Source organism: Pan troglodytes, chromosome 17 (genome assembly GCF_028858775.2).
Source record: "Pan troglodytes isolate AG18354 chromosome 17, NHGRI_mPanTro3-v2.0_pri, whole genome shotgun sequence".
Taxonomy (NCBI): Eukaryota; Metazoa; Chordata; class Mammalia; order Primates; family Hominidae; genus Pan; species Pan troglodytes.
The window spans coordinates 46,204,292-46,229,134 of record NC_072415.2 but is presented as its reverse complement, the minus strand read 5'-3'; the positions used below and the strand labels follow the sequence as shown (position 1 = coordinate 46,229,134).

Sequence of the window (24,843 nt, the reverse complement as noted above, 5' to 3'; positions counted from 1 at the left end):
CCTGAATCCTTGGATACTATGCATACTATATTTTTTGTATACATGCATACTTATGATAAAGTTTAATTTATAAGCTGGGCACAATAAGAGATTAGCAACAATAACTAATAAAAGACAACAATTGTAACAATATACTGTAATAATGGTTATGTGAATGCAGTCTCTCTCTCAAAATATCTTATGTACTGTACATCTTAGCAACCTCAGCACATAATTTTTTTCTTTCCTTATTAAGTCAAGAATTTTTACCTTTTCCCTAGGGGACGCACTTTATGGCTTCTCTTTGGCTTATCTGAATTGCCAGCATTACTAGTCTTGTGCTTTGGGGCCATTATGAAGTCAGATAAGAGTTACATGAACACAAGCACTGCTGTACCACAATGGCTCCGATGTGATAACTGAGATGGCCACTGGGTGACTAATGGCCAGGTAGTGTATGCTGCACAGAAATGCTGAACAAAGGGATGATTTCACCTTAGGGACAAGGGCAAGAGATTTCATCATGCTACTCAGAACAATAGACAATTGAAAACTTATGAATTGTTTATGTCTGGAATTGTCCGTTTAATATTTTTGGACTGTAGTTGACCACAGGTAACTGAAAGTCAAACTGTAAATAAGGGTAGACTGCTGTAATTCTTTATTATAGAACATTAATTTACAACGGAATATAGTTAGAGTGCTATTTCCAGTAAATGATCTGATGATTCATTCATTCAACAAATGTTTATTGAGCCTTTCTTTGCACCAGACCCCATTCTAGGTGCTGAGGACACCACAGTGAGTGACCCATCAAAAGGCTCTGCCCTCACATACTGACATTCTACCAGGGAAGGAGGAGGAGAGGGGACAAGACAATAAACATGAACAATAAACCCAAGTCAATCACAGTCAGGCAGTTCTGTTATAATACAACATACACGTTGCTAAAAAAAAAATCTCACAATAACACCAGAAGGCATACGGGGAAAAAAGAGAGGAGCGTAATAAAAGCACAGCACAGTTTTATACACACTAAGTGGCTTAGAAATACATAAATACTACAAAAAATATGGCACTGTACTGTGAAGAAACCAAAGTGTGCTTGTGGAAGTGGGCATCGGAAAGGCTTGTAATTGTGGGACGGATGGAGGATTATCAGGAATGAGAATATTGGAACTCCGCATGTGGATGAGTGTGGCTCAAAAAATGAGACATGAACTGAGGTAGGTGGGAGATGCTTTAGGTGTGTGTAGGTGTGTGTTTTGTGTATTGCTATGTGGCTTGGTTCAACTGAAGGCAGTTTTCTGCATTCACCTAGAGCTTCTGCAAACAAAATTATACCAGCAAATGTGAAATCCATGTTATGCTCAAATTGTCCCCTAATATGTCAATCATGTTGAAACAAATATGGGTTTTACAAACAAGTGTTATACAGAACTGAGTGTATAAGGGGATGATTGCCGTGAAAAACAACAGCAGGATAAGGAAACAGAATAGGGATTCTTGTTTTATTTTTAAATATGTTATTCTATACCACTGTATTCATTCTATACCACTGTTAGTAAAAAACCCACGTATCAGTTGCATTTATGTAAGAGCCTGCAATCATTTCTCTTTCTTGTTCTCATGTCATTCTTCTTCCACCTTCAGAAGTGTGTACTGTTGACACATGGTGCTTCGACACTATGCTCACTGCACACAGCCCCTCTATGGAGCCTCCAGGTACTTCTACTATTGTTCACTATAATAAGGCAAGGTGGCTCGATGCATTGAAATGGCAGCAGAGGTTTTCCAATGCAGACCCCCTCCGCAGCATCCACCTTCTTTCTATTCTCAGAGTGTACTTAGGAATTCTCATCAGATTCACCATGACAAAATGTTGTTAGATGACCTTGCTTTTGTGGTGAAACAATATGCTGAGATGACATCAGCTGTTCTATGTACTTTGAGATCTTCACCCAAATTCAATTCAGACCATTTCCAACCTCCTTTTCCACACCTGCTCATTTTCTAGTCAAACCCAATCTGATCTCCAATGAGATCCTAAAATTGTAATCATGGCATTAAATCATAAAAATTATAGCTTTTTAAAAATCATAAGTGTATATTGCTCTTATCAAAGTTTTCATTACTTAAAAAATTTGAATTCATAGCAGAATAGCATAGCATAGCAGAATGAGGATTTGAACATGAAGTTTGGGGGGGTGTGAATCGAGGGCAGGGGAGGAATCAAGGGTGAGGGGGACATGTGTACCTCCAGGAAGCAGAGCTCCAGGAATGGCAGAGAAACTGAAGCCACGAAGGGGAATGACCTAGGAAGGAGACAACAGGAGCACTCTGGTCTGTCATTTCTCAACCTCTTGCTGGGAGGTTTCCTTTCTCACATTAAAATGGTGACATGGTAAAATGTTAACACTTTTCTGCTCAGTTTCAAAAATACTAAAATTTTCAGCTGATTGCTCATCTTCCTGATACACCCTTCCTACGGGTTTGATAAAAATGGCTTCAGTCAATGCTTAAATTAATCAGATTTAATTTATCAAATGTTTATTTAAGGACGCTAATTAACGTTTTCAAAAATAAATCAAATCCTTTGTTTCTCAAAAAGGCTTTCTCAGCCAGGGCTACTGCTGGGGCACTGGAGAAAAGCAGCCCCTTAGGTCAGCCTGCAGAGTGAGGTGGACCTCAGACCACATTCACATTGATCGGCTGCAAATTGCTGGTGGGAAAGGGAATTAGAACAAGCCCTATGGAAGGCAATTTGACATCATCTATCAAAATTGCAAGTACACAGACCATTTGACCCAGCAATCCCACCTCCAGGAATTTATCCTCCAGGTAAACTTATACATGTGCAAAATGTCATATATGCAACGTTATTCACTGCAGCATTGTTTACCATGGCCAAGAATAGACAGCAGACTAACTATCCTTCAACAGGGGATAGGTTACATAGGATTCCTATATACATGGAACTGAATATTATTCAGCTGTTAAGAAATAGGAAGCTCTTTATTTACTAGTATAGGAAGAGCCCCAAGAAATAGTAAATGAAAAAAAAGTATATATGGTATGTTACCTTTATTTTTAAAAGGGAGCAAATTACATATATTTGTCTTCATCCACAAAAACATGTGGGAATTAATAACAAGGATTACATGTGGCGGCCAAGTGGGAAGTTTGAGGGAAGGAAGCAGAGAGCAAAGTCGAAGGTGAGAGGGAATAACAACATGAGATATTTTACTATAAATCACGGTATACTTCTCAAAGTTGCAACCATGTGAACGTGCCACCTTTTCAAAAAAATTAAATATGGAGTTTAATTAAATAGCTTTTTAAAATTAGAATAAGGTTTGTATACATTGTTGAAACATCATTGCCACTCCAAAAGTTATGACTGTCTCCCAGTCCAGGAGAGAGGGCTTTGGGGTGCTATGCTGACTCCTTTACAGGTCTCTTTCTTCAGGTACCCACTCCCCCACACTATAGACTGCCTATTCACACAGGGGCTGCCACCCAGGAACCAGCATGGACCTGCTGTCCCCTAGAACCGGCATGTGATCCCAAACTACCACAAACATTCATGGCAGTCCCAGCTGGATTTCCAGGTTGCAAGTCACTGTTCTTTTCTTGTTGACTGCTGATTCTGGAGAATTATTTCAAAAAATCTGCCAGCAACACCCCTGGACCCAGAGCTACCTTTATACGTTTTCAACAGTATATGTCACCTTTACCACTATGAAATGTTTTCTAAAGAGAGAAAAAAAGTTAAGCCAATCACTATCGTCTTTTTCATTCTAAAATGGAAGCCATAAAAACCAATCATATGCAATCTCAGTTTTGTTTTAGGCTGCAAAGTTTAACATCCTTGAAATATCAACTCAAACTCTTGGATCAACTGAAGTAAAGTTTTCAGAGCCAACTAACTTTATAAGAATAAGAACAGTCTTACAAAAGAAGCGATCCAGATGCCTCATTGGTGACTGCTTGAATGAATATTTGGTAAATTCAAAAGTATCTTTTTGTTATCTAAGCATAAAAGTTAGACTTAGTTCAATTTGTGTGTATTTCCCTACATGTGACTATCATTGTGGCAAGCTACCCTAATCCATATTTCCATTTTAAAAAATGTTTTAGTTTTTGAAACACGCCCAGGAGCACATTGTTTTCAGCTTATTACCAGAATAAGTTCAACCAGAATAGTTTCAACTTTAGAGAAAACTAAAAACAGTTCAAGCACCCGAGTGCCAATTCTAAGACCTCTGACACTCTTTCCTGATGGCCACCACCAGACTTTGGCTGAGTCATGGCCAAATTTAACCTCACCATTTGTCTTCTGGGTAAGAGAGGGTGGGGGTGAAAGAGACAGCGATAAACATAAAAAATCCAGCACTACTGAGGAGTCAACAGCTGAAATGAAAGACTAACAAGAGATGTCTCCATTTACTATTTACACTCCTCAGATCATAAGCCTTCCTGCTTATTATCCTGCACTGCCACCAGACAGTCCCCCATGGTCAGAAAGCCACCAGAATGGGCAAGGAATGTATCAACCATCTACGTGAATCACAGATAAGCTAAAAGAAACTGGCCAAAAACTAGCAGTCCCACCTGACCCCTCTCCCAGAAGATGGTTCTTACTTTAGGCAAACACTGCTCTTAAAAAATCCTATAATAAGGGAGTGAGAAATACTTAACATCAAATTTCTACCCAGTGTCATCTAAGGGCTGGTTGTTAAACCAGCTGTCCCGAGCCAACAAGGGCTAGCCATATGCAAAACTATTAGCTTATATAAGATCCTCATATCTCACAGTCACCTCCCGAGGCAGCACACAGACACTGGTGCATCACCAGGTGTGGGCAGGCTGGCACTTAGAAGTTCTTCAATCACACAGAAGGGGTGCTACAGTGTCAGGTGGCAAGTGAGAGAGGAGACTGCAGATTGGCTCAGATGGAACGATTCATTTCCTGGGTGTTCGCAGCTGGTTTATGACTCCAAGGTTGTAAGTTTTGGCCCACATGACATCTGACTGTATCTGATAGCCACAGACTATACCCTCAACTGTAGCTCGTCTGCTAACAAGTGTACACCATCAATTAATTCAACAGTGACATGTGCCTGGCGCTGTCACAGAGGCCCGAGAGAGTGTGGATGGATCAGTATGAATCCAGTACAACTGTAAGGAATGCCCAGGGCACACTTCCTCCCTTTCCAGGCTCCGCATTCCAAGAGAAGCTCAGCTTCATAAAACATTGAGTCCAAGAGGAGACAGAAAAGTTAATCAAGTGTAACTTAGCAGGGTAGCCGGTTGGGAGGCATCAGATGCCTCCGGAAGTCATGGAAGCCAATACAGTATCTTCCTCAAGGAAGTGGCAAAGCTTTTCTCAGTCCTACTTTAGGTCTGCCCAGTAGACCATGCTCCAGAGCTAGCGCTCCTCAGCAGGCTAACTCCCTGACTCAAGGATCTACTCTTCTTGATATGGAAAAAAGGGTAAAAGAGAGCGCACTTCCTTCCTTTCAGCTGTGTTCCTCCCTGGCCACAGGTGGCCACATGAGACAATGCTGGCCCAAGGAATCCCTCCAGTCTCTGAGGTCTGTCAGACACACTAACTCACTATTTATAGATGTCCCATTCACCCACTACTTAGGCACTTAAAAGAGCACGGGTTAGTCCCAAACCAGTGTCAGCACAGATGCAGGTTTGCTTTCTGCGTTTGCTCTTACAGTAAACCTAAAAATTACAAGTAACAAGTTGCTACAGGGTTCCTATTGAATATCAGCATTCTTTCCTTCCATGGTTTATATAAATTCATGAAAACATGTGTGAAGCATCTGCCTTTTTATTTAAACAGAAAGCAAGAGCTCAGATTGCTGTGCTGTGGCATTTTATGTACAAACCCAACAGCTAAACTGGGAGCTCCATCCTTGGGAGGGGCACACTAGAGTTGGGTCACTACAGCTGCCCTGGCCACCAGCTGTCCAGGAGGCCTCCACTTGAACTCAAGAGGAATAGTCAACAACAGAGCAAAGCCAAATAGAGAAAAGTGGAATAATTCCTTTTGCCTGCACAGCTCAAAGTAAGATTCCAAAGTACCCTCTGACCAAGGAGAAGACGGCAAATTATAATTATTTTAAAATTCCTTTGAATGCATCCAATGTTATTTCACAACATTTTCCTTGAATTTGATACTTGGTAAAAATTTAACATGTTTATAGCCAGACCTACTATAAAAGTAATAGACCATGATTTTAACATTGTAAGTTCTTTTTAGAACCATACACTTTTTTTACTCTTCCCCTCCCACTGTGTTAATTCCCCCCAGACCACTATTTTAGTCTTATTTATGAAAATAAAATTCCCATTTATAGAAAGAACACGCAGATTTATTTTATTAATTTTATTTTTAGACAGGGTCTCACTTTGTCGCCCAGGCTGGAGTGCAATGGCACAATCTCGGCTCATTGCAACCTCTGCCTCCCGGGCTCAAGAATCCTCCCACCTCAGCCTCCTAAGTAGTTAGAGCTACAGGCACACACCACAATGCCCAGCTAATTTTTTGTATTTTTATTAGAGACAGGTTTCACCATATTGCCCACGGTGGTCTCAAACACCTGGGCTCAAGAGATGCTCCTGCCTCTCAGCCTCCCAAAGTGCTGGGGTGGTAGGTGTGAGCCACCACAACTGGCAAGAACATGCAGATTTTGATAAAAAGAATTCAACCTGTGACCTATAAGAAAAACTGAGTAGCAAAAGTCAACGTTTTGCCATGTGCCTTCCACACACACTTTCATCATCATAAACCTAAACTCCCATGACCTCAATTTCACAGAAGTACTCCCAAACCTTAAACAATCTAATTCTTAAATACAAAGCTTTCAAACGAACGTGGAATATCTTCAAACTGCTTTTGCAAAAGCAACCCATGAGCTTCCTACAAAATTTCAATGAGAGAATAAAGCATTGTAATCAAACTTTCCACCCCTAAATCTTCACTTGGAATTAGACATTCTAAATAATAACCTCTAAAAAATTCCTTTTCAGAGTACATGAAAATGTGAAGCTGTTATGGACATCTATACTCAGATCACCACAATCACTCTGAATCTAATCAGAAATGGATATGTTTGTCTAAATGGATTGAAGCCACAGCATTTCCAAATTCCAAATGGCAACCCACCCTGAAGGGGCAAGAGTGTCAGCAAATCAAAGTGAGAACGGACAAGTGTCATTTTTGCTGCAAAAACCAAACACTATGATTGCACCTCGTGATATGCAAAATTATATGCATTAATATGCCTAAGACATTTCCTTTTTATTAAAAGTAACATTTTCAGTCTAAATTTCTTAAATTAGTGGTAACCCTTAATTTAAAAACAAAAAGCTCTGTAAACCAAAAAATTTTCCAGGACAGTTAATATAAGTTGATTAGCTGCATTTCAAGGAAATGGAAAGTTGGTAAAAGAAATTAAGGCCAACATTATAATCTTCTCTAAGGCAGTTCATTTACTGAGTGGCTTAATTGTTTTTCAAATATCTGGGGAGGGGAAGTTGGCTAAAGGCTTCATATTTGCTATCGTCCTTTTTTAACAATCCCTCACTAGCACGGAAATATATGGAAGAGCAATATCAACAACAAAGTGTGTGATTATAGAAAGAGGCTTCTAAGGTATATGATTTCATGAAATAAAGCCACATATATATATTCTGATTTCCTACCATTCAACCCAGCAATCCCATTACTGGGTATATACCCAAAGGAATATAAGTCATTCTATTATAAAGACACATGCACACGTTCATTGCAGCACTATTCACAATAGCAAAGACATGGAATCAGCCTAAATGCCCATGAATGATAGACTGGATAAAGAAAAAGTGGTACATGTACACCATGGAATACCATGCAGCCATAATAAAGAACGAGATCATGTCCTTTGCAGGGACATGGAAGGAGCTGGAAGTCATTATCCTCAGCAAACTAATGCAGGAACAGAAAACCAAATACCACCTGTTCCTACTAATAAGTAGGAGCTAAATGATGAGAACACATGGACACATAGAGGGGAACAACAGACACTGGGGCCTATCAGAGGGTGGATGATGGGAGGAGGGAGAGGATCAAGAAAAATAACTAATGGATACTAGGCTTAATACCTGGGTGATGAAATAATCTGTACAACAAATCCCTATGACATAAGTTTACCTATATAACAAACCTGCACACGTACTCCCTGAACTTAAAAGTTAAATTTAAAAAATTACAAATATGTGTATATACAAAAAACTGTGCATGTGTATGTACGTGTATGTATGTGTATATATATCTATATATTCTGATTTCCTTCAGTACTTCTCACCCAAGAGCCAGGGTGGGAGTGGTGGGTGGGAATGAAGTAGAGTTGAAGAAATAGATGCCTCTGGCTTTGAACTGCTTGGAAAAAGGAGACTGGGCTGGCAGGAGGAGGCGCTTGTACACTCTTCTAAGGACACAGATGTGGCTTGAAGGCAAGGGAGCAGGGGCTGGCTTTCAAAGGTTTTAAGCGACAAAGTATCCCAATCAGATCTGCATTTCAGAAAGATCACCCTGCAAAGCATATGGAGGAAGGGAGAGCTGGCAGAGAATCCACAGGGAGAGCGATGCAAAAGTCCAACACAAAGGTGCCAAGAGCCCCAGGTTAAGCTGACAGCAACTGGAATGGAGAAAGGACTCATGGGCACAACCTCACAAATCAAAATTACATATCCTTAATAAGCAGAGAGTAGAAACTGAACAAAGTAAGTGCTATTGAACCAATGGCTGTAGAGGGTGTGCTAATGAGCAGATCATGGCTCATTCAGGCAACTGTGTCTGAGGTGCAGGCCACAGCTCCAGGATGTGAATCGAGATGCCCACATGACAGGCCTTACGGACTCGTCACACTTCCTAAATAACGTTCAAGCCACCTGTTCATATTTCAGTGTAATCATAGATGGTTAAGAAATGACACCTGGGTGGGCATGGTGGCTCACGCCTGTAATCCCAGCACTTTGGAAGGCCGAGGCAGGCGGATCACGAGGTCAAGAGATCAAGACTATCCTGGCTAACATGGTGGAACCCTGTCTCTACTAAAAATACAAAAAAATTAGCTGGGCGTGATGGCGCACGCCTATAGTCCCAGCTACTCGCAAGGCTGAGGCAGGAGAATTGCTTGAACCCGGGAGGCAGAGGTTGCAGTGAGCCGAGATCACGCCACTGCACTCCAGCCTAGCAACAGAGTGAGACTCCGTCTCAAAAAAATAAATAAATAAAAAATGACACCTATGTATATGATATTCAGCTATTCAATGTGCTTGAAATATGTCTGAAAAACAAATTTGTTTCCAGTTGATTTGAGAGTTAAGCAGTCTGGAAGAGAAAGACAGTCATCTGGTTAGGTCACCAAACTTCATCAATCAAAGACCAAATTTCTTTCTCTCTCTCTTGCAGGGCTGCTGAGGCATGGAAAGGAAAAATGCCACCCTTATTATGTAGTCTTGGAAAAAGAATCACATGCCACTGGAATGAAAATGTCTGCCTGAAATTAAGAATGCAAAAGTGAACATAGTCCAGAGTTTGGCATTTCTTTTAAGATTTGAGAAACATGCTGATAATTTTAATCCTACTGGAAATGACTTACCGTATGACTTAGGTTTCTGCTAAATATAGATTACTGCAGCCTGGTAAATTTTAAAATAATCAACCAATTAAGTTGCCTGAATAAAACAGTTCAAACAAAATGCAGCTGAAAAGGAACCATTTGTCCTCAGTGACAGACCAAATCATGTAATTTAAATTTTAATGACGTATGAATAAATCCTTGCGTGCTGACAAGGTTTTAAGAAGTCACATTTTCTTCTTCAGAACCACTTTTTCTCCCCTTTCTCTTGCTCTCTGACAGCCTAATCAATTCTCACCCTACACCCTATCTCAGCCTCACTGCTCCCTCCTAAGTCAATTTTGCTGATTTGTGAAGAACAAAATGAGATCATAAACCTGACAGATATATATGTGAAATATGATTGAACAAACATCCAGGATGGGCCTCTCCTTTGTGCAAAATGAATTAGCACTAACCACAGAATTCTGGCAGTGGACTCACCTTTATTCTCTTATGGCCCTAGTCATCAGGGTCTTGCCCCACCTCAGCCTGCACTGTCCATGAAAAATGGGCACTCGACAGAGGCCTCACACTTTCCCTGAAACACTGTGAGGCCCTCCGGGTGAGGGGACTCAGAAATAGAGGTGCCCAAAAATCCCCCGCTGTGGTCCTTGCTCCCCAGTTCCCAAACTCACTGCCCCCTCCTGCTAGCCAGGTCCCTTGGCTACTGAGGTGTCCATGTCTTGCCCAAGAAAATGGCCTAAAGAAAAGGGGTTCTGCCCACCCACCACAGAGGGTAAGCTAGAAGTCAGACAGCCCTGCAGGAGCCCCTCCTGCTGCCACAAGCCAAGTGATCTCTTGACAGCTTCAATCTGACCTTTGTGAGTTTCCATTCCCTGTGCCCCCAGAAACCCCCTGCCACCTGTCTGGCAGGCTGTGAGGGTTAAAACTCCTGAAACATCCTACCCAGGCTCAGCCCACAGAATGTGGTCAAAAAACAGTGGGGATGGTGGCTTCTACTGCCGCCACTGTTGCCATCATCATCACAGGCATCACAGCCACCAGGGGCCACGGGATCATCCCCCAAGGTCCAGCATATAACTGGCACCAATGAATGATGGGATGAGTTGATGCGGGTGGACAAGTGGCTGGGTGGCTGGAGCCTTCAGGTAAGACAGAAGCTTCTGTGGCATGATGGGCAGCAGCTCTCCTTGGTATTGCTGCCACCTTTGGCTCTGGAACTCACTCGGCTAAATGTAATAATGGATGGAAATGCACACTCCACCCTTACGTGTCCTTTATGCACTCTGGACGAAGCAGTAAGTAATAGGAAGAGATGGACATCTGAGGTCAGTAGGATTTGGTTTTCAATCTCAACTTTTAATAGGACTTTTATGTGAATGAGCTTTGCTTTCTTCATCCTAAAACAGAAATAACTTGCTCACTTAGGCTGTCATGAGGAGCAGCTGAAGTCACGGCGCATCCATGCAGCTACTCCTGTGCTTGATACATGACAGGTCCTCAAGAATTCAGTCATCTTTCTTTCCATCTTGTTCATCTCTCCTAGCAACTGCCTACTGTGCCAAATAAGGTGGACCTGCTGAGTTAAATGTGCTCAGCTGAAAAACTATAAAACCTCAAGTCCTCTTTTGAAACTCTGAAACTCTTCTGTAAACCTTGCTTCTATAAGCCCAACTTAAAATAATTTTAAAAAATAAAATTTAAAAATTATATAGGCAAATCCATAGAGACATAAGGTAGATTAGAGGTTACATGGGCTGTAGGTGAGGGTAGAATGGGAAGTTATTGCTTAATAGTTACAGTTTCTGTTAGGGAAGATGAAAAAGTTTTGAAGACACTTTTTGGTGATGGTTGCACAAAATGGTGAATGTAAGTAATGACACTGAAATGTACACTTAAAATGGTTAAAATGGAATTCTTCTGTTATGTATATTTTACTACACTAAGAAAATGTTTAAGTTATATGTAGGGCATTGCGAATTCTGGATAATAAGGGGAACATAGGTCTTTTGGTAACTCTAAGTGTCCCTTAGCATTGCCATGAATGAAGCACATAAATCCAGGCTGCCTAACATGAGGGGTGCAGCTGTGCTTGATAAATAGAGATCTGGTGTGGGACAGTTAATCTTAACTCCAAAAGCAACTTGCAATCCACAAGGAAAGCAGACATGGTCGTGCCAGGCCTGCTGAGCAGCATGGGCATCTTCCTCCCTTCAGCAGGCCTGACCTCAGCTCACAGCCCAAAAAAGAACCCACTGCCATGTTCCTAGGTCCCAAATCCAGTGTGCCATGCTTTCAACTTTTTTACTAGAGGAAATATTAAACCTCTGGGAGGGGCCACAGATTCATGGGGGGTGTCCATGTATATGTTCTGGAGATGGAGCTGAACACAGGCAAGGCTGAGCTGCGCACCCGGAAAATCAGCTTGTTCCCCTGAGGAGGTGTGACATCGCTGTCCACCCACCACCAAGACATCTTTTCTTAAGGGTTCTTTTTCCAAACACAACCTGACAACAACATTGGTCTTATGTTGGAAAATATAAGGAACAGTCCGCCTTTTTGACAAATTTCTGATGCCTTTTGCTGAAAACCAGGGTGCCTAAATGACACAACTGTGTTTCTGGGAAAGGTGCAGTTCTCTGTTCTGGCCCTGCCCATTGCCAGATCTTCAGTTGTGTCTTTTTGTTGAATGAAGGTTCACCATGTGCCCACCAGTGGGCAGTGGCCCTGTGAAGGCTCCAGGTAGGTGTCTAGGACACCAGTTCCAAAGCAACAATATGACCTCTGTGAGCTTCCATCCCCACCACTCCTTGCCCCCAGAAACCCACTGCAACATGCTGCTAGGAAGATGAGAAAATTCTTGTTATCATTCATTCTTCATTATATATCGGCTTTTTGTACAATTTTCAACATTAGACTTCTATACCTAACATTTTTAACCTTAATTTTATTTAACAGTAAACATACTTTAATTAAAACAAAAAAAGCCTGAAATGATTGTAGCAAAAAGTATTATGACTTTTATAAAATGGCTTTAAGAGCAAATTCTCTTTACCTTAAGTCTCACTTTAAGGGAAGAAGAGGTTCATCTGGGCAACTCTTCTCCAGAATCATTTTTACTTTTACATGGGGAAAATCGCACAATATCTTTCCAAGACACATGGATAGCTTTCCCAGCTGTTCAAGAATAAATCTGATTTTAGTCCTTGTCACTTGTCAATCACCCTGATTTTAAATTATATGCATTGCAGCAACATTTTTATTTGTGTTTTAAAATTGGTATCACTTTTTCCCCTTAGAGTAAGCTATATTTCTATAAATTTTAGTTTAATTTAAAATACTAGAACTAAAGTAGTTTTAATTATCTTGGTAAGGAGCTTTTTCTCAAATTGTTCTCCAAATGTAGATGTGAACATATATACAGAAGGGACTTGCATTCATACGGATCCCCTCATCACATTTGTTCTTGCTAAAGAAAGAGCAGTGAGTTTGAGCAGCTTTTCAATCCCCTGCAACCCATCCCCTAAAGCAATGACCCTGAGCAATATTAACTGCCCTCCAGCCCCGCCCCTTCCTGCCTGCGTGGGATGGGGGATTGTGGGAAACAGTTCTGGTTATAATTAGGCAAGCACTTTACACACACTTTACACAAAGGGCTCAAATCCTACTCACCACTCCAGTGGTTTGTTGCTCTGCAGATGGGCCACCAGGAAGAGTCTATTTTAGGAGCAACTGGTTGTAGGTGAGAGAAGAAAGGCCAAGGGAGGCGCCATTGCTTGGAGCAGCAGCTACCCAAAGAGAAAAAGCCAGTGGGCAGGTCAATCTCCCAAATGGCCACATGGTGGCCTTGTTTTAGGACTAGAGGCAGGAGAGTGCCAAGGCACTGGAATAAGTTAGGGGGCTTTCATTTTAAAAATAGGAATCAGAATCTTGGTTCTTCACTCTTTTTGAAAATTAATAACTACAGCATTCTCCTGGGCCACTCAGGCCAGGTGGTGGAGATAAACCCACAGGATCAGTTGCTCTATTTTGTACTGCAAACATTGTAAATGTGGTTACTCTATATTATACTGACAAAAATAAAAAGCAAGTAAGGCAATTAACATAAAAAATAAATGAAGTAAAATAAGATGAAATGCAGCCACTAAAAAATAGGAACAAAAAGGTGTTTAGAGGCCAGATTTTACTGTCTTAAGAGCCAGAATTCAATGGTTAAATATCCTTTTATGAATGTTAGTTTCAAATATAAGAAACTAACATTTAACTAACAGATAAGAAATCAATTGATTCCTCATTCAGGATCACATAGTAACAAATGATACCCTTTGAGGAATTACATTATTTTGATAATTTTCTTCACAATGGATCCCAAAGAAATTTACAAAAACACTTAAAAGTTTTAAAAGTGAAATTTAAAATGTATTTATTAACATCAAAAATATATGAGGATGGTCTTTTCAACAAATGGTGCTACAACAACTGGGTATCCATATGCAAAAAAATTAAATTGGACCCCTACCTCACACTAAATACAAAATGGATCAGAGACCTAAATGTAAGAGCTAAAATGATAAAAGTCTTAGAGAAAAATTGAAGTAAATCTTCATGACCTTGGATTAGGCAATGATTTCTTAGATATAAAACTAAAATTACAAGCAAAAAGAAGAAAAAACTGGGTAAATTAGATTGCATCAAAAGTTAAAATTTTCTGTTTAAAAGAACATCATCAAGAACACAAAAAGGCAACCCACAGAATGGGAGAAAATATTTGCAAAGCGTATATCTGATAAGGGACTTGTATCCAGAATATATAAAGAACTCCTACAAAATTTAACAATTAAAAAAAAGCCAAATAACCCTATTTTTTAAGTGGCCAAGGATTTGAAGAACATTTCTCCAAAGGTGATATACAAATGCCCAATAGGCACATGAGAAGATGCTCAATGTCATTAGCCACATGGGAAATGCAAATCAAAATCATGCTGAGATGTAATTTCAAACTCACTAAAAACAGCTATAGTCAACGAGACAGACAAAAACAAATTCTTACCACATTGGTAAGAATGTGGAAAAACTGGAACCCTCATACATTACCAGTGGGAATGTGAATGGGGCAGCTGCTTTGGAAAATCATGTGGCAGTTCCTTAAAACACTAAATGTCGAGTTACTAACTGATCTAACCATCCCATTCTAGGTACATGCCTAGGCAATGTAAAAACACATGTCGACACAAAAACTTGTACGTAAATGTTCATACCAGCATTATTCATAATAGAAACAACTCAAATGTCCATCTGCTGGTGAATAGACAAACAACATGTAGTGTATCCATACAATGGAATATTAGCCACAAAAAGGAATGAAGTACCAATGAATACTACAACATGCATGAACCTTGAGAAGTTATGCTAAGTGAACGAAGCCAGACACAAAAGGCTATATATGATTTTATTTAAAATGAAATGTCTAGAATAGGCAAATCCACAGAGACAGAAAGTGGATTCATGGTTACCAGGGATTGGAGACGGCCGGGGGAAAATTGGGTGTGACTGTGAATAGGTGTGGTGTTTCTTTTGAGGATGATGAAAATGTCCTAAAATTGTAGTGATGGTTGCATAACTCTGTGACAATATTAAATACCACTGAATCAGACACTTTAGGTGAGTGAATTGTATAGTATGTGAATTACAGCTTGTAAAGCCCTTCTACTTCCGGGAGGTTCACAGCATCATGACAGGCATGGGACACCCGGGCAACGCCCTGTCCTCTGATCATCTCCTCTCATGGGCATTATTGCCCTGTTTTCTCCAACAGCAACATATTAGGTCAACAGAGGGGCAGAAGGGACGGTTAAGAGTGGAATAAGCCACCCCGAAGCCACCTTCAGGGCAGTGCTTCTTCCCCAAGCTGCCACTGTGCTGCCAGAGCAACCACCCAGGCCACACCCCCAGAGCTCTGGGGCCAAAGCTCTAGCTTTTCCACATACCAAAGTCTGTATCTGATGGTCAGCCCTAAAGACTCACTGCAAACTATGTCTTCTTTATCCATTCACTAAACATTTATTGAGTACCTACTGTATACCAGGCCCTGAAATGGGCATAATGCCTGGCACTGAGAACACAGACATGAGAGAAAAAGTCAATGGGCTCTGAGCCCAGTAGAGGGGAAAGTGAGTCAACAATAACACGGGAAGGTTCCTGGGAACACAAACCCTGGGCTCCCAGACCAGGGAGATGAAATAAAGGTTTGCTGGGGGAAGGAGCACTGAGTTGAATAGTGCAAGACAGCAACAAGCTAGCCAGGTGAGGAAGGTGAGGAAGGGTGATCAGACATGACAGCCAACAGCATGGATGAAGAGCTTCCGCTGCCTCTTGGAACTCCTAGACTGTGCTATCAGTCTTAGAAGAGCTGTTTCTTTTCTCTATGTGGATATCGCGCCTGCATGCTTCAGACCAGCAGCTTAATTCTTACAAGGCAGGTGCTGAAGGAGATGTGCCTGCCCCTTCACCCTGCTCAAGGAGAATTACCCCCAAGAAGGTTTCCCATGGTTAGCAGAGGATGGTGGTTCTGGTGGTCTCCTCCTGGAAAGGGAAGGAATTTGCCAGGCTGCAAGACTCAGCCCGGTGAGAAGCACTTGTCCAGAGTCCAAAGGCCCCAGTTCAAGTCTTTGTCCTGCCTTTTACCTGTGGAGTCACTGATGCTCTCATACCCAGCTCCCCAGCAGGGGGAGTGAGCCCCTCCTCGCAATAATAATGAGTGATTCCATGACCTGGTCAACCTATCGCCATTGTGACCACTTGCCTCAGTCATCGCTCACACACTTATTCACACAGCCATAAATCAACCCATTCATGGTAGAGTCATGCGGCCCATCTGCTCCTGGGAGGTGATCCACCACATGCTCCAGGCTTGGCTCCTGGGCGCTTCCCTTGATGGGAATACTCTTTAGCCCTGGCCAGATCCCAATGCTTCTACCCCTGGCTCCTTCCTGCCAACTCCTTGGCTGTGCTTGTGCCCATCACTGGCTGTCCAACCCCTGCTCCAAGTAACCACTGGCACTATGTCCTGGGTATGGGCCAACTCACTACATTGGTCTTCAGCTTCATTCCTCGGTGATGGAGCTACCTCTGTTTGCCAAGAAGTCTCTAGAAGGCATCTTCCCACTCAGTGCCATGAGACAGCCCTTCCCCTGTACCCCCCCATGCCCTTCACACCTCCTTCAGCTGCCCTGTAACACCCATTAGCCTGGCCCACACCACTGCCACCTCAGGGCATTAACCCCTTAGCTTCTCAAACACTCCTCCCTGTGGGGCATGCAGATCTGCCCGCCAATGCAGGACCTGCCCTACACACCCCACTAACTGAGACTGTGTCTCACCAGGTTGATGGACACCCCTCTTTATGATCAAGACCATTGTGGAGATTCCACATTAATATCACCACATTCTTGCATGCACTTCAGCCTTTTCTTTCCTCCACAGCTGACCTTAATAATTAACAAGTAAATTCTGTTATTAGTTTGAAAGGCTGGTGAATGGACAGGACAGAGGATTCATGCTAATGTGGCTCCTGGAGAAGCTGTCATCCAGTGTAGCCCCAAGGGCTCTGGAAGGCGGTCTCAGGGGCACAGGGGTCTCCGCCCACAGGAAGTTGAGCAGCCAAGGCCACATGCTCCTGAGCCTCAGCCAAACAGTTCCAATATCATCTATCTACCTTACATCTCTACTCCCTATAAGGTATCATATGAGAAAGGATTGTGCAGCTTGAAAACTATGTAACAATCATTGATCATCTACCAGCTCTCACTCAGTTCACCACAACCCTACAAGTATTATTATAAGTATCACTATTTTTCAGATGAGGACACTGAGGCACAGAAGTTAAGTAGGATATTCAAAGTCCCAACCACTGACTGACAGAACCAGGATTCAAACCCAGGCAGCTCAGGAATGCACACTCTGTATCCTACTCTACATTGGATGGATTCGTGTAGGGTGTCTGCAGAAGCTCACAGTAGAGTTTAGAGAAGCAGCCTAACATATAGGAAAATGTGTCTTCGGAGTCAGACAAACTTCAATTCAAATTCTTACTCCATCACTTATGCTCGAGTCTTTGATATCTGGGAACCTTTTTGAACCTCAGTTTTCTTATCTATAAAATGGAGTGATGACACCTATTTTGCAAGCCTGTTGGACTTGGGTTAAACTGAAATCGTGAGTGTGAGGGTCATAACAAGGTGCAGAGTCCCTGGCAGATGTGCAACCAAAGCAGCAGGGCTGTTACCACCATCATTAGTGCTCACAAGCACCGGCAGACAGCAGGGAGCATGCTGGTGGGGAAATGTACATGAGGGAGGATCAATGAATTGGTAGAGACTGGAGCAAAAAGAGAATTTGTAAAGTACTACTTTTTAATATGGCTGCAGGTTGGAATCACCCAAAAAAGCTCTGTGGCCTTATAAAGCCCTCTCAGGCCAGCTCTACATTTGTCTGTTTAAAAAGCTTCACATGTGACTCTGGACCACATTCCTATGTGGTGGGGAAAGGGGAACAAGAGTAGTCCTTGGAGGAGGAAACTGAGAGGTGAGCAAAGACTGATAGGGAAAGCAGAGGACAGCAGGCATATCTTTACCACTGATCAGTTGGTCCAGACACATGATGCGATTACACTGTATACTAATGGACCCTGAAGCCCTTCTCTGTGCACAGCACTGGTCTCAGGCATGACTTCATCTCACAGCAGGCACAGAAGCAGGTGCACCTGGTCAACGTTTACTGGAGGGCGGGTGTGTAGGTAAGCAGGTGGACAGATGGGTGACGTGGTAAGCCAGGTGAGAACACACACGTGGTCTGATCACACACAGAGAGTACCCTAGTGGGGCCTGGCATTAATATGGGCTCCTGCCAACAGCCTCTTCTCTTTACCAGTCCATGAAAGTGGTTTATAGACTGTTCTGACTCAAGCTGCCCGCCAGAATATGCACTATCAATAATTCCAAAATTCCGCAATAACCTTCCAAATATAAGAGCTCCCAGTCCCCAAGGGCAGCTCATCTCAGATCAAATTCATTCATTCTAAAGTGAATATGACTGATAGGCTCAGGGCGGGGGGCAGATTTTCAAAAAGAGTTTGCTAACCCAAACACATCCCCTTTAAATGTCACCTGTAAAAGGCATTTGCATCCCTCTCTCCCCACCCCCAACCACTCCTAATCCTGTGCCAGAAGGTCCGGACACAAATGGGCCATCCTCATTCCCGCACATGCCAAGGCTGTTTTGAGGCCCATAAACGCTGAGGGAAAACTCTTACAAGGTATAAAATCTAGCTCTCAAAAACATAAGAGTAATAAAACAAGGCAAGAGGACCAGTATATTTGTGAGCTGTCTGACTCAGCTCAAATCAGTATCTTTGTGGCAGGCCACATTTCAGCAGCTGTATTTGTAGCAGCAATGCCTATTCAATGCCATATCAGTGTGACAGGTGACCCAGCACCAGCATGATGAGCATTCCATGAAAACTGGTCCCACTTCTCATTGCCTCTAAAAGCATCTGCAGGTGCCACCTTGCTTTAAAAAAAAAACAAAAACAGGCAAGGCCACAATGTGAACTTAGGGCAGATCAAAGCTCATCAAAGTCCACACTACTGAAATGAATTTGACACCTCACCATTATCAAAAACCTACTAAGTGCTTAGCACTGCTGGGCACAGACCACTGAGCAGCTGATTCAACTTCTGGAACCCACAGGCAAACTTGAAATGCCATGTTTTAAATAGAAACAGAGCCTCACTTCATTTAACCGACAAAGGGGGAAAAAAAGGAAAATAATTATTATGCAATTCCCAGTATACATGAACCTTACAGCCACAAACAAGACTTATTCCTCCATGTGGACAAGAATCACATCTGTTCCATATTTTGGTATGTTCACAGTCATATAAACATGTCCTCACAGCTAGCTCTTTGGGAAACTTATGAAGCATAAATTCTTTGTTCATCCTGAGTTCTATAAACATTGGTCCTTAGCTTTATTCCATTTCTGTTTTTTGTTGTTGTTGTTATCCTATTTCCACCTGTATTTTATATATTCAAGAAATCCTACCTTGAGATGTCACACACCCATAAAATAACGTAGGCCAAAAAATAAAAACTTGAAAATTTAAATTGCAACCTGCAAGCCTTCCATGACTATCAGTTTGGCTCATACGAGCCTGACACTTACCTCTACCTCCAAAGAAAGTGGAAAGGAAAGAAGAATATCTCCATAGCTTTAAAATATGATTTGATCTTTGAAATAAATCCTTCTGCAATTGTAAATGTTAATATAACTAGACAAATTGGTGGACTCGAACCTCTTCATCATTTCCACTTAATAACCCAGTGCTGTGAAGTGTTGTGAGGCCCATCTTACAGATGCACAAATTCAGGGCTGGAGAAATCAAAGAAAATAGCTACTAAATGGAAGAGACAGGGATTTAACCCTGAACTTTCAGCCACATGTCCATTTCTCTTTCTACCTCACGGGGGCTGATGTTTTATAAATAAGGAATGAAGTAAAGCCTTCACACAGAGCAAGGCCCCAGCTATGGATACCCCAAGGGCACTGGGGCTTGCCTTAGCTCAGTGGTTTTCAGCCCTGGTCACCTGGTAGGATCACCTGGAAAAACTTTTAAAGGACACCAATGACTCACAAAAGTCAGAATATGAAGAGAGCATTAGTGGTATTATCATCTATTAGATCATTGGTTTCATATCAGAGTATAAATGTGTAACTGATTTTACACTTCTAGTAATTGCTAACCAAAAGGACTGAAAAAAAAATTCTAGAGACGAAAGCTAGAAGCACTCATAGTCACACCACAAGAACAGCAAGCATGGCGGCCCTCAGGTCCAAGGATGGAGGAACAATACCGCAAGCACACAACTGCTCAGCTACCCAGTGCATTTCCCTTGAGCCCCCCAATAGCCACTGAACTGGGTGCATGAGAATTGCACGAACTGATGACTCAGGCCTTGACATCACCTAGGGGCTTGTCAGAAATTCAGGATCTCAGGCCCCGCCCAAGACCTACCAAATCTGAGTCCCCAGGTGATACATCTGCACACTGGCATTTGAAAATCTGCCCTGCAGGCATTTGGAACCTAGCATGGGGTCAGGCCATATGCATGCATACTATTCTACAATAGCAACAACTTGCCTCCTTTTAGGTGTCAGCTGCTGGGCCAAGTCTTTCACACTTTCACCTCATTTAATTCATCTTATCAACTCCATAAGGAGAACACTAAAATCCCTGATTTATGGATAAGGAAGCAGACACCTGGAGAGGTCACCTGAGGTCACAGAGCAGTAAGAGGCCAGGTCTGGATATGAACCAACATCCCAGGGGATATGTCACCAACACCCCAAGCAGGCAACACCTCAGCAGATGGCTGACCTGGGGCTAGTCCAGAAAAGCTTGTAGACTGAGAGAATCCCTACAGGAGGGCAGGACCAAGAGACAGGAAAGCCCAGGAGGTCAGAGAGGCCTGGGTCAGTGGCCAGCACTGCCCAAACCCTCAGGGAGCAGATTGCGGGAAGGAAGAGAGGAGAACGTAAGTTACCTAAACCAGGGAAGTTCAGTTTCTGCCTCTGTATGCAGGGGATATCAAAACCTCCCTGCTAATAAGGTAGAAATATGATCCCACAAGTAAAGCCTTCACACAGAGCAAGGCCCCAGCTATGGATACCCCAAGGGCACTGGGGCTTGCCTTAGCTCAGTGGTTCTCAGCCCTGGTCACCTGGTAGGATCACCTGGAAAAACTTTTAAAGGACACCAATGCCCACTCTACCTTCAGCAAGTCAGATCCCACTGGGCTGCCACAGGGTCCAGGCACCAGCTCTTTTTAGAAATTGCTCAGGTATCCCAATACAGTTACGAATATTCCCATCTTAAATTGAAATGTCTTTGACTGATAGTTGCTGGCCAGACTCTAGAACAATTTCTAATGGAATCCATAATTATTTGGCTAACCTTTTCTTATGATTTTATGTTTTTGTGTTTTTTTACTAAAATCTCCAGTGTTTTTATGATGACTAAGAGTTAAAATTCTGCATGGAGTTTATTTGTTTGGGGAAGATCAACAGTAAGATCCGTAAGTGATAAGTTCCATTCTGAGAGCATGTATGGGTCAAGTAACCCCGGCACACGGGAGGCCTTCTCAGGTTCCAATCTTAGTAGGTGGCACAAAAGGAGGACTTGCCACTCATCTTGCAGTTAATGTCAGAGACGTTTCTTTAAAGGTGGGAACAGAATTAGGGAACTTTGTGAACTAACTAGTTTTCGTCGTTCTATTCGACACCCCCGATAAGCATGCAGATCCACCTTATGCAATGTCTTACTCTATTCTACCAGTACCATTCCAAAAGGTGGGTAGAGGGAGGAGGGAAGCTGCGGAGGACAGAACACACCCTAGGCCAGCCCCCTAGGGGAGAGAGGAAGGAGACACACATAGCTCCCTCAACTACTCTGGGGCTTTCCTGGCTGGGCTGGGGCCTGCTGCAGCTCTGGTCTTAGAGGATTTTCACTGAGCAGCTCCGAGAAGCACTGGATTCTGCACCCTGCACCCTCACGGCCCCCTCCCAACAAAACTATCCTCGAAGATTTTCACTTCATTGTCATGACTTAGCAACGTCTAACCAAGGAGAACTTTCCTATGGCCTTGCCAGCTTAAGCGTCTAACTTGCGTCACCGTTGGCCACAGCTTCAGCTCAGGCAAACACGCCTCTCAGCAGATGTGAAACAAAAGATGCTGCTATGTGTAAACCTTTGGTTTTCTGCAGCTGATGGAAACTCACTGTGGTTCTAGTTCAGATAATCTGAAAAGTGGAACATATTTGTTAAAGCCTTAAAAATCAGAAAGATAGAAAATTCCTTTCCACTCTGCACAAAGCCTTTTGTGACATAAGGGAAGGGAAAGGCTCAAAAGGATCACACAATGTCACATCAAACAAGCAGTAATGGATGTCAGGGAAAAAGCACTGGACTAAAGTCGTGGAAAAATGGACTGTAGTCCTGGCCTGACAGTTGCTAGCTGTGTGACCTTGGACATGTCCCTTTTCCTCTCTGGGGTATTTTCATATATATATATATATGTGTGTGTGTGTGTGTGTGTGTGTAATTGCATCACATTATATATCACTAAAAATATACATTATAATTTTTATATTGCATATTACATACTATGATAAAATATATAATATGTATTTCACACATATATATGAGAAAATATCCCAGAGAGGTAGTGGCATGGGTTATGTGTGTATATAAGGGATATAGATCAAGATGAGCACTCAGGTTCTTTGCTGTCATCAGCGTATTAATCTATAATGAGCCAGTTGCACTCAAGAAGGCCTCTTTGCTGCCATGTGAAAAGAAGAACAAGCAGTGATCAGCCTTCCTCACTCCTGGAGCTTCATCACTTTTTCTGTTTTTAAAAACAAAAGGACCACGCCCAGCCGACTCAGTACTTCTCTCGCACCTTGCCTGCCCCAAAGGCCACCACTCTCTGTTGGCTTATACTGTTCTCAGGGCTATAATTGAACAATCACAATTTTAAAAGCACCACATTTAAGTTTCCTGCCTTAAAAACAAAATGGAATTTTTAAAAAGAATATATGCAAGAGAAGTGAAGACATACATCCACATAAATGCTTGTATACAAGGGTTCATTACAGCATTATTTATAACAGCCAAAGAGCAAAAACACAGAGGATGTGAGCAACCTTTCTGTGTAACTTACATATTTCTACTTGTAAATCAATGAATTGGTAAAAATGGTCCTTCAGGTCTGCTTAGCCAGTAATGACGGCCACTCTGTGCTACATACCGTGTGAGGGATAGAACATGAGGGGCCAGGTTAAGCACTGCCCTCACAGGTTTTCAACAGGTGATAACTCAGAACACTTTTACTTCCTTGATTGCATCTAATCCTCCCAAAAGCCCAGAGAGCATAGAATGTTGTTGTACCTGTTTTACACACTGGGAAAGTGAGGCTCAGAGAGGTGCAGTAACCCAACCAAAGCCACATACTGGCTGGAGCTGATACACAGAGCAAGATCCTGGGAATCAGCCTCTTGGTCTAGTGCTCTCTGAAGACATGTGCCCACCCCTCCTTCTCATGCTCTTGGAAGTTGACAAAGGCATCCTTGCCAATGACAGGCTGTCTTAGTTCATTCAGACTGCTATAACAAAATACTTTAGACTGGGTAATTCATAAACAATAGAAATGTATTGCTCACTGTTCTGAAGGCTGGGAAGGCCAAGATCAAGGTAACGGCAGATTCAGTGTCTGGTGAGGTCTTGTTGCTTATAGGTAGCACTGTGTATGGGTCCTCATAGGGTGGAAGGGGAAAGTGGTTAACAAGCTTCCTTGGGCCTCTTCTATAAGAGGATATCAATTCCATTCATGAGGGTGGAACCTTCACCTCCCAAAGCCCCTACCTTTTGATACCAGTGCTTTGGTGATTGGATTTCATCACATGAATCTGGGGGGACACCAATATTCAGACCACACCACGCCATGCATCACGTCCTGCAAAATGCTGGCCAAACTCTCCTTCTCCCTAACTAGTGTCCAGTGGCTCCCTGGAATGCAAGAGTGATCCACCCCTCCCTCCAGAGCAACAGGTCAGCCTTGCACTTTCACATAAAAGGCACAGAGAGTGAAGCCAGCAACCGACACTTTCCTCCATCTCCCTTCTTTAACTGTCCTTCCTCGATGTCAAATGTCTTCACCATCCTGATCCTTTTTTTCTTTTGTGACCACTTATTCTGCTTCCGGGATGGGTCCTCTCCTCCTCTGTCCATGGAGAGAAAAGGAGGATGCCATCCCAAAGGAGATGGCTGTGGACACTCACTTCCTGGTTGCCTTTGGTTAGACCTCTGCTCCCAGCCTCCATCCCTGTTCCAGGGTAAGGCCTGCTCTCAGCTCTGGTGGATGCACTGAGTGAGAAGAACCCCACCCTCTTGGTCCCTTCCCCAGGCCACAGCTCCCACTGCCCCAGTCTCATAGAGGACTCCTTCAGACCAACCACAATCTCTGGTTCACCCAGAGATCTAGGGAAAATTCAGCCTCTGGGTGGGGTCTGGGATTCTGCATTTCTAACTAGGTAATGTCAATGCTGCTGGCCTGGGGACCACACTTTGAGTGGAAAGTCCTAGAGGTCTCCAGGAAAGAGCTG

At 42.7% G+C, this 24,843-nt stretch overlaps 1 protein-coding gene and 1 long non-coding RNA gene across 13 annotated transcripts in view; one reads left to right on the top strand and one right to left on the bottom strand.

Moving 5' to 3' along the window:
• FHOD3 (formin homology 2 domain containing 3) overlaps positions 1-24,843 on the bottom strand; it is a 483,155-nt gene that overhangs the window by 355,916 nt on the left and 102,396 nt on the right. The window lies entirely within an intron of this gene.
• On the top strand, positions 752-7,193 carry LOC134808656 (uncharacterized). The gene is made up of 4 exons (XR_010152068.1): positions 752-1,205; positions 2,591-2,820; positions 3,821-3,984; positions 7,027-7,193. It is a non-coding gene; the product is annotated as an uncharacterized LOC134808656 (long non-coding RNA).